The sequence below is a fragment of the Cebus imitator genome, unplaced genomic scaffold (genome assembly GCF_001604975.1).
Source record: "Cebus imitator isolate Cc_AM_T3 unplaced genomic scaffold, Cebus_imitator-1.0 Scaffold123, whole genome shotgun sequence".
Classification (NCBI taxonomy): Eukaryota; Metazoa; Chordata; class Mammalia; order Primates; family Cebidae; genus Cebus; species Cebus imitator.
The window spans coordinates 2,797,808-2,808,332 of NW_016107438.1; the positions used below are offsets into that span (position 1 = coordinate 2,797,808).

Here is a 10,525-nt window from a genome sequence, read left to right on the forward strand (position 1 = left end):
GGGTTTCACCATGTTGACCAGGATGGTCTCGATCTCTTGACCTTGTGATCCACCCGCCTCGGCCTCCCAAAGTGCTGGGATTACAGGCTTGAGCCACCGCGCCCGGCCGAGAAAGACTTTTTATAATTTTCTTAATTTGAAAACACAAATCAGTAACTAATCTGAACTAAACTCTTATATAATCAGAATTCTTTCAAGACAGAAGACAAATTCCCTGTACAATAAATAGTTTACTTTGCAGTATTTACAGAGCTAGGCTGGAACACCCTCTGGAAAGTGTTACATAGACAGCTTGTGCAGTCACTTTTCAAACCTTTCGCCTATTTCCCATGGGCATTTCTCCATCGTCAGTCTAATCTACTTATCCAGAGAATTAAAAAACATAAAATCGATCAGTTAAGACAAAGGCATGAATCTGATACATGGTATCTATGAACCAGCCTTACTTACATCCATCAGTTTTAGGATGATAGGAGTTAAGATTGTGAAGACATTAGATTGAACCATGAAAACTGTTACATTATATAACAAAAATAGTTGAATATCAGCAATTTCATATGGTTGAACATAATACACAGCATGTACAAGCTAGATGGCTAGGAACATAGCTTATTGCCAGAGAATGATAGGGACTTTTTAAAAGCCTAACTCTCTGTTTTCTTCTAGTTTAAAGCTTTGTACAGTTTCCAAATAAAGAAAAGCCCAGTGTCACAACTATTTTAAACCTGAGATGTTTGCATTTTCCAAAACAGAAGATGCCAAAAAGATGGATGACAATTGAAAAAAAAAAAGACTATATGACTTTGGTATACTCATTTTTGAGAAACTAATGTGACCTAAAAGGAGCTTTTTATTTCTTCTGTTACAGTGTGCTCAATCATATACAGCCCAGGAGGTAATCATTTCCTTCTCATTACCCCAAGGGTAGTTATTACAGGTCATACTGACTTCTACTGTTGCAAGGTTTAAATGACTTTTGAATATTTGTTATGAATAAACTTTCTGCTGTTCAATCTAGTCCAACAAAATACTAAATGTACTTAAAAAATATTTAGAGACACTGCTTAAAATGAAACTCAGGATGGCCGGGTGTGGCGGCTCATGACTGTAATCCCAGCACTTTGGGAAGCTGTGGCGGGCAGATCACAAGGTTAGGAGTTCGAGACCAGCCTGACCAACATGGTGAAACCCTGTCTCTACTAAAAATACAAAAATTAGCCTGGCGCGGTGGTGAGTGCCTGTAATCCCAGCTACTTCGGAGGCTGAGGCAGAAGAATTGCTTATACTTGGGAGGCAGAGGTTGCAGTGAGTCAAGATTGTGCTGCTGCACTCCAGCCTGGGAAACAGACTGAGACCCTATCTCCAAATAAATAAACAAACAAACAAACAAACAAACAAACTCAGGGCTTCAGACAGACCTCAATCAGCAAAGGGAAGACTGAGGTTCCCTTATGTCTTTTATCTGGTTCATGCTTTGTAAAACTTTATAAATTAAAGATGCCTGTTTGTTTTCTTTCTTTTAAAATTAAAAAAAAAAAAAAATTGTAGAGACAGGGTCTTGCTTTATTACCTAAGCTGGTCTTACACTCCTGGACTCAGAAAATTCTCCTGCCTTGGGATTATAAGCATGAACCACTGTGCCCAGCCTGTTTTCATTTTTTAAATTCTTAAACACTGCATCTGTAGGGGAATTTACCAATACTAAATGAATCTAGAGATCAAGAAGAAAAAAGTCAACAGCCTTACAGAAAAATGGGCAAAGAACAACCAACAGTGTACAGAAATGGAAATACCAATGGTTCTTAAACATATGAAAAGATGCTCAACTCTCATTCAAGATAAAAATGCAAATTAAATCACACATTGATTCACCCACTGAATTGGCAAAGATCAAAATGTTTGATAACACTTACCCAGGGTAAAGAAAACATTTCTGGTTGGAGTATAAATTGTTACAATCTCTGTGAAGGGCAATGTCTATCAAAGAAAAAAATGCATATCCCCTTTGATCCAGCAATTTCACTTCTAGAAATGTATCCCTTCTGATGTATTTTAAATGACAAATATAAAATGTTTTTCACTGTGGCACTATTTATAAACACACAAAATTGGAAATAACCTAAAAGTTCATCAACGGTGGATTAAATAAACGATGATACAGATAATGCAATAATATGCACCTGTTAAAAAAATAAGGAAGCTCTATTTTTTAATAGAAAATATATATTTATTTTAACATATAGAATATCTCTGAAAAGACAAAAGAGTCTATGGATGCTGGTTGCTCCCATGGAAGGAAACTGGGTCCACCTGAGTGGGAAGAAGTCCTACTGTATTACTCTTAGTACTTTCTGAATTTTGAACCATGTAAATATATTACCTATTCAAATAGTAAATTAAAACACTTAAAAAGGAATTAGCAGCCTTTACAATTAATTTTTCCAAGTTGTGAGGAGGCTTATACATCAGACCCACATGAGAGACAAGAAAGAAGTTGTTCACTGGCTTCCATTGCTATCTGAATAAAATCAACCTTTCGTCACAATCACCATGGCCTCAGCATACCTCCCTGACCTTCTCTAATACTCTTCTCAAGCCTGATGTTTTTAATCACTCAGGCCTTTAACTCTAATCCACAAACACATTGGGCTCTTTCCTCAGCCTAGAAAGCTCTTTCTTCCCTCAGGTCTTTTTACTGCTGGGTCCTCCTTGTCAGTTAGGTCTCCTAGCAAATGAAGTTATCTTCACAGAGGTCTTTCCTGACCACCCAATCTGAAGCCACTCCCACTTCTAGCCTGTTCCTCTCATCACATTACCCTATTTTATTTTCTTCCTTATTACCACTACCTGAAATAATCTTGTTTTTATTTTTTCACTTGTCTATTGTGTTCCCTACTGGAAGTTAAACTCAATGAGAACAGCATTCCCCTGTGCCTAGAATGGCATCATAACTGGCACTCAGTAAATATTTGTTCAATGAAATTTTGGTTGAAAAGCTAGACTCCTGGCTGGGTGTAGTGGCTCATGCCTATAATCCCAGCACTTTGGGAGGCCGAGGCGGGTGGATCACGAGGTCAAGAGATCGAGACTATGCTGGTCAACATGGTGAAACCCTGTCTCTACTAAAAATACAAAAATTAGCTGGGCATGGCGGTGCACGCCTGTAGTCCCAGCTACTCGGGAGGCTGAGGCTGGAGAATCACTTGAACCCAGAAGGCGGAGGTTGCAGTGAGCCGAGATTGCACCATTGTACTCCAGCCTGGGTAACAAGAGTGAAACTCCGTTTAAAAAAAAAAAAAGAAAAATCAGACTCCTTCTCTTTTGGGATCATTTTCCCTTAATGAGTTCTAGTTAACAAGTTAAAGTTTAGGAGCTGTTGAATGAATGTAGCTATAGGAATCCAGATATACTTTTAAAACAATAAAACACAGCCAGTCACGGTGGCTCACGCCTGTAATCCCAGCACTTTGGGAGGCCGTGGCGGGTGGATCACCTGAGGTCAGGAGTTCGAGACCAGCCTGGCCAACATGGAGAAACCCCGTCTCTAGTAAAAAAAACCACAAAATTAGCCAGGCTTGGTGACAGATGCCTGTAATCCAAGCTACTCAGGAGACTGAGACAGGAGAATCGCTTGAACCCAGGAGGCAGAAGTTGTGGTGAGCGAGCCGAGATGGAGCCACTGCACTTCAGCCTGGGCAACAAGAGTGAAACTCCGTCTCAAAAAAACAATAATAATAATAAAACATTTTAAAAAGAAAACTATCAAGTTACTCCAACTTTAAGATCTTAGTCAGTCCATTACAAAACTATTTACACCTTTCTCTGATTAAAAAATTTTTTCAAAGCCAAGAAAACAAAAGAAAAGGGAAATCTGCAAGGCTATGGGGTGAGTTCCTGAATCCACAAGACAACAGTGAGAGAAGTCCATTTCCCAGAATAAGTCGATCCTGGTTATAGACAGTACCATTACAGCAGCTGTCAGGAACCAGGTTAAACTCTAAGTTATTTCGAATTAAGTTCTTTTTTTTTTTTGAGACAGAGTTTCGCTCTTGTTGTCCAGGCTGGAGTGCAATGGCACAATCTTGGCTGACTGCAACCCTTGCCTCCTGGGTTCAAGTGATTCTCCTGCCTCAGCCTCCCAAGTAGCTGGGAATACAGGTAAGCACCACCATGCCCGGGTAATTTTTGTATTTTTAGTAGAGATGGGGTTTCACCATGTTGACCAGACTGGTCTCGAACTCCTTATCTGACGTGACCCACCCACCTTGGCCTCCTAAAGTGCTGAAATTACAGGCGTGTGCCACCACACTTGGTCTCAAGTTAAATTCTATGTATTATAATAAAATTCCAATATATTAATTGAGGAAAATCCTTAGCATCTACTTAGATTTGATCTATTATTTTTATATCTGACACTGGGTTTGACTCTGGATGTATGGAGAAAAGATAATTAACATTTATTAAATATAGACCAGTGTAAATATCTATATATGTAAACACATGTCTAGGTGTGTAAACTAAATTTTTTCTATACCAGGCTAAGATGTACAACACATTTCTGGCACAGCCAAATATTTCTCTAATTAAGAGCTGAATTGCTTTGTAACTGTTGTATATAAGGAAAACCTAGAAACAAGCATAGTATTATGTGTTCAAGTCAGTACCTGTAAGATTTTCCCAGTTTACAGATATTTCTTAGGTAAGTATAGATTCTAAAATGATTTTGAGGATTAGATATGCACTTGTACATAAAAGGCTATTTCTCCTTCTTCTCCTCAATCTAAATGTATAAGGTAATTTTACAGAAATGCCTAGCTAGTAAGGCTCATCTAAATAGATAAACAGTCAAGCTGAAGACGAACTAGAAGGTACATGATTCTCAAGTCACTAAACCCAATAGGATAACAACAGAATGCTCTGACTCCCAAGCCTCAGTGTGTGCTGGTAGTTTACAGGCTTACTGCTCTTCTTACAGTTTATAAATAACTGCAAACTGTCCTTATCCCCAAGGAGACCTTAGCAGCCAGCTCAAAGGTTAAAATATGGAATAATTCTCACTTTGGATGGAACTTTTCCAGTTAGCAAAAAAAAATTTAAAAAGCAGAAAATGTATTGCTAAGTTAAGTTAGGGCAAGGGGACCATTCCCTTACCCTAGAAACTGTCCACTATGTAAGTTATTGATATAAACATATTAGCATAATTATCTACCCCAAAAATATGTCCAGGGAGAATGCAATTGCATCTCTGCTGCAAATGTAGAACTTTGTCCTAGAAAGGCGAAGATGTCACTCAACCACCTTGCAGGACTGCAATTCCTTGGATCTTAAAAAGACTTCTTGAATTTTTGTTTTGCTTTTAATTTAGGCACGAAGGATTCCTGAGCTAAACACATCCACATAACAGCATCAGGGGAAAAAATTCCTGTCTCCATTTGGATGGAGGATCCAGCAGAATAAAGAATGGCCGCAACAGGCCAGGTGTGGTAGCTCACGCTTGTAATCCCAGCACTTTGGGAGGCTGAGGCGGGCGGCTCATGAGGTCAGGAGGTCGAGACCATCCTGGCCATGATGAAACCCCGTCTCTACTAAAATATAAAAAAAAAAATTAGCCAGGTGTGGTGGCGCACGCCTCTAGTCCCAAGCTACTCAGGAGGCTGAGGCAGGGGATTCACTTGAATCCGGGAGACAGAGGTTACAGTAAGCCCAGATTGCACCACTGCACTCCAGCCTGATGAAAAGAGCAAGACTCCGTCTCAAAAAAAAAAAAGAATGGCCGCAACAAGCACAGATTTCACAAGGTCTGGGTTAATACCATCAGGTGACGTGCTGCTGCTATTAATTATGGAACCACTGCTAGGAAGAAAAACTCCCCCAGCTGCTAAATAAAAGCACATAGGGTTCCACATTGGGAAATACCTGAAATGGAAGGACAGGAATCTGAATCAGGAAACAAACCTGATTATAAAGGAGCTATTTCACTTCAAAGTGGGTCTCAGTTCCAAAAGAGAACATCTTTAGAAATGAAGTCAGAAACACAAAAGCAATCAATCAACAACTTCTCCATTCTCACAAATTAGAATCATGTGTTGATTCCACAGAATGCCTTGGGCACAAATCTCTAGGGCCACAAAGAGTGAACCTGGGAAAGATGAAAATTTTAACACCTCCCACATGTTATCAAAGATTCCTCCTCTAGGTTGAGAAGATTTACTTATTCTAAAGAAGAGCTGAAAAAGAATCGGAAAAGGAGGAAGCAAGGAAAAGCCCTATGGTAAGACGATTCCATTTATTATATAGGATAATATTCTCACAGCTGTTTTGAGATTTTAGCAGTTAAAGCCTATCTCCCACTCCCCTCAATTATGACTATGAAGAACCTTATAAAATCTAAATAGTAGACAGATAAAAGAGCTGGCCCTAATACTATTTAAGCAAGTCCAATCTGCAAGGAATTCAAAAACAGAAGAGTCATCTCATGAAACAAATAGAGCTTATGTAACCCCAGAGAGTCCCCTGGCCTTTACAGAAGCCAAATTCAACAGGCAGTTCTCTTTGGCCATCTACTTCAGCCAAGCCATTTAAAAATATTTCTTGCTAACATGATTTGGCTATGTAAGGGACCCAAGGAATGAATATCAAAGGAGAAAGTCTAATTAGTCTTCAGGCATACAATTTGGAATAAGTTCATTAACTTGGAGACTGAAAAGGCCCACCTGCTCCAGAGGATTTGGTCTCCTACTAGGACAACTAATTATGTTCAGCATTAACTATTATTATCCAGCAGTACAGAATTCAGTATTCCCATGAGACACTTTTCTTCCTGAAAGGCACCTAGACCTCCTTCCAATTATGAAAGAGAAAGAGAGGTATATGTAGTTTTTAATCTTCTCCTTTACGGTCTTAACTAAAAAAACCAGACTACTATTTACATAGACCACATGCCTTACCTAGAAACAATCTGCAGAAAATAAATTCCCTCTTCTTCCAACATTATTAAAAATAAGCAAAATTCTATGTTAATGTTACAGTTCTAAGTAAACGAAATGGAACAAAGGATGGGCAGGAAGTTCTCAGTTTTAAATGTTCATTCCAAAATTCATGACTCAAGGAAAAAGTAAAACCACATAGGCAGACAAAATATGGAAAGTTAGAACGTCTGTCTTAACAGAATTTTCTGGCTTCTGATAATCTGTGTCAGAATTTAAAAGATTAAAATGCAGTAACACCTATTTAACCAAACAAGACTCTGACAAAACATACACAAGCTTTGGAGGCAAAAGTCTCGCACTACAAAGTAAAAGTTTTAAGATGCTACACAAAATGGTAGAGAGTTTTTTTCTGTAAGTTACCCAGAGAGAAATGAGCTCTGAGGTACAATACACAAAGGCAATTTTTTCACAATCAAACTCCTTTTATAGAGTAAAATGAAGCCTATACATTTCTTTAAGGTATCCCTTTTTCTTTCTTTCTTTTTTTTTTTTTTTGAGATGAAGTCTCGCTCTGTCGCCCAGGCTGGAGTACAGTGGCGCGATCTCAGCTCACTGCAACTTCTGCCTCCCAAGTTCAAGTGATTCTCCCACCTCAGCCTCCCCAGTAGCTGGGATTACAGGCATGTGCCACCATGTCTGGCTAATTTTTGTATTTTTAATAGTGATGGGGTTTCTACTAAAAAATGATTCACCCACCTCGGCCTCCCAAAGTGCCGAGATTACACGCGTGAAGCCACGGCGCCCAGCCTTTTTTTTTTTTTTTTTTTAAAAAGACAAGGTCTTGCTCTGTTGCCCAGGCTGGAATGCAGTGGCACAATTATGGCTCACTGCAGCCTACACCTCCTGGTATCACATTATCCTCCACCTCAGTCTCTGGTGTAGTTGGGACTACAGGCATGTGCCACTACACCTGGCTAATTTTTGTACAGATGGGTTTTCACCCTGTTGGCCAGAATGGTCTTGAACTCCTGAGCTCAAGCAATCTTCCTGCCTCAGCCTCCCAAAGTGCTGGTATTAAAGGCATGAGTCACCATGCCCAGCTTTCCTGAAAAACTTCTCTAGGAAGAAAAATAATCTGATCCTAAGTTTTCCATATCATATATTATCAACCATTGATTAAAAATTTAAATTCAAACATCATTTCTCCCCTCTACCATTAGTGTAAAGTCTTATCCTATATCTAGAAATCACCAGAGAAGATCAGAATAAATAGTTCTGGCTTACTCCAGGTAAGAATATTTAGAATAAGACTTGTTTCGAAGCCACTTATGAAAAATGTTTAACACTGTAATTATTCTTATTTTAAAAAGAAAATCTTACATGCTTACCTTATATGACTTTAACTTTTTAACTTTACCTATCATTTGCACTAAAATGAAACAGTAGATTATACTCAAGAGGTATATTTTTAAAAGTCATGGTAAATATTTTTATGCATTTCATTCTGCTTTTTCCCACATGATTAAACTATATTTAAAATAAAACTATGTAAAAACTCACCAAGTTAAGTCAGTAGAAAAACTCTAATTTGTCTTGTCTAACAGGAAATCTCTGTTGGAAATAGAGAAGATGAATCAGACTTAACTAAATTCTGAATCTCATACTTACTTTGTCTATTCCTAAGAGGGAAAAATCTCACAAAAGCAGGTTATACATTTGCAAAGAAATGGTAAAAATTTACTAGCCAAAATTACCATTCTTAGGCCAAGGCGAGCGGATCAGTTGAGGCCAGAAGTTTGAGACCAGCCTGGCATCATGGCGAAACCCTGCCTCAACTAAAAATACAAAAAATTAGCCAGACTAGGCGTGGTGACTCACGCCTGTAATCCCAGCACTTTGGGAGGCCAAGGTGGGCAGATCACAAGGTCAAGAGATCAAGATCATCCTGGCCAACATGGTGAAACCCAATCTCTACTAAAAATACAAAAATCAGCCAGGCATGGTGGTGCGTGCCTGTAGTCCTAGTTACTTGGGGGGCTGAGGCACAAAAATTGCTCGAACCCAGCAGGGAGGGGTGGGGTGAAGGTTGCAGTGAGCCGAAATCGTGCCACCACACTCCAGTCTGGGTGACAGAGTGAGACTCTTAAAAAAAAAAAAAAAAAACCATTCCTTTATCGCATCACTGGCTCTGAATGCTCTATTTCTTAGTCATCTCTCAAAAAAAAAAAAAAAGATTATACTTAGAAATGGAAGTCAGAAAAATCCAAGCTAGTTCTTTTTGAAATGAAGTCTTGCTCTGTCACCCAGGCTGAAGTGCAATGGAGTGATCTCAGCTCACTGCAACCTTTGCCTCCCAGGTTCAAGCAATTCTCCTGCCTCAGCCTCCCACGTAGCTGGGATTACAGGTGCCTGCCACCATGCCTAGCTATTGTATTTTTAGTAGAGATGGGGTTTCGCCAAGTTGGTCAGGCTGGACTTGAACTCCTGACCTCAGGTGATTCGCCAGCCTCTACCTCCCAAAGTGCTGGGATTACAGGCATGAGCCACTGTGCCCAGCTCCAAGCTGGTTCTTCTAATAAACTGGCGTATGAGTGCAGCAAAAATGAAGTAAGTGACTTGTCCTGTACAAGAGCGATCATTGTTGCCAGGTTTCTGTTTTACAAAATGCTTAAAGAATTACTACAATTTTTGTATTTGTAGTAGACGGGGTTTCACCATCTTGGTTAGGCTGGTCTTGAACTCCTGATCTTGTGATCCACCCGCCTCAGCCTCCCAAAGTACTGGGATTACAGGTATGAGCCACTGTGCCTGGCCAAGTTTGTATGTAAAACATCTTTTTAAAGAAGTGCTCTATGGGTAAACTGCACAAAAGCAAGACACATTTAAACAAAGGCATGTATCCTATGATTTTCTGTTTGTTTCTTTGTTTAGAGACAGAGTCTCACTATGCTGCCTGGGCTGGAGTACACTGGCTATTCACAGACCTAATGATAGTGCACTACCTCAGCCTCCTATCTCAGGAGTAGTGGGGACTCTAAAGGCACACCCCACCATAGCTGGCCCTATGGTTTTAATAAATAACTGTGACAATGAGATGCAGAATAGTGGACACTAAAGACTGGATTAATACTAATTATACAAGGGAGAGAAAGAGGTTCCTGTTGGAAGACTGGAGAAACAGCTGAGCAACACCAACCCCTGATAATCTACCATATCCTACAAAATAACCCAAAACAGAAACAGGGATAAGAGAAGTAGTAATGCTTCTAGGAGTCTAACACAGGCAGAAAATTCCAGTGCTACTATTTCCTTTTGTGGGAAAATAAAGTATTACATAAATCATGGGTAAGTGATTGCTTAAAAACAGAATCTCTTCCTGAAAATGTAAACACCAACTTTAGTACACTGGTACAAATAAACTTCTCTTAGACTATAACACGTTTTGGTAAACCGAGTCCAGTTACTATCAGTAAATGAATGAGCCATCACCAAAAACTATGCTAAATGAGTGATGCTAAAGCAGGGCAGTCTTAATAGATACCATAAAATAAATTCACTTGAGGTCAGGAGTTTGAGGCCAGCCTGGCCAACATGGT

The 10,525-nt window shown here is 39.4% G+C and overlaps 1 protein-coding gene across 4 annotated transcripts in view; it reads right to left on the reverse strand.

Moving 5' to 3' along the window:
- The window catches only part of LOC108312276 (speckle type BTB/POZ protein), an 82,001-nt gene that overhangs the window by 29,539 nt on the left and 41,937 nt on the right, over positions 1-10,525 (reverse strand). The window contains exon 2 of one of the 4 annotated variants that reach the window (XM_017540091.2): positions 8,490-8,540. The exons of 1 other annotated variant lie outside the window; for it this stretch is intronic. The gene's annotated coding sequence lies outside the window, so the exon portion shown is untranslated. Of the gene's footprint in view, positions 1-1,238; positions 1,260-8,489; positions 8,545-10,525 lie in introns of those variants that run through there. 2 more of the 4 variants (XM_017540093.2, XM_037742548.1) reach the window with 2 other exon arrangements.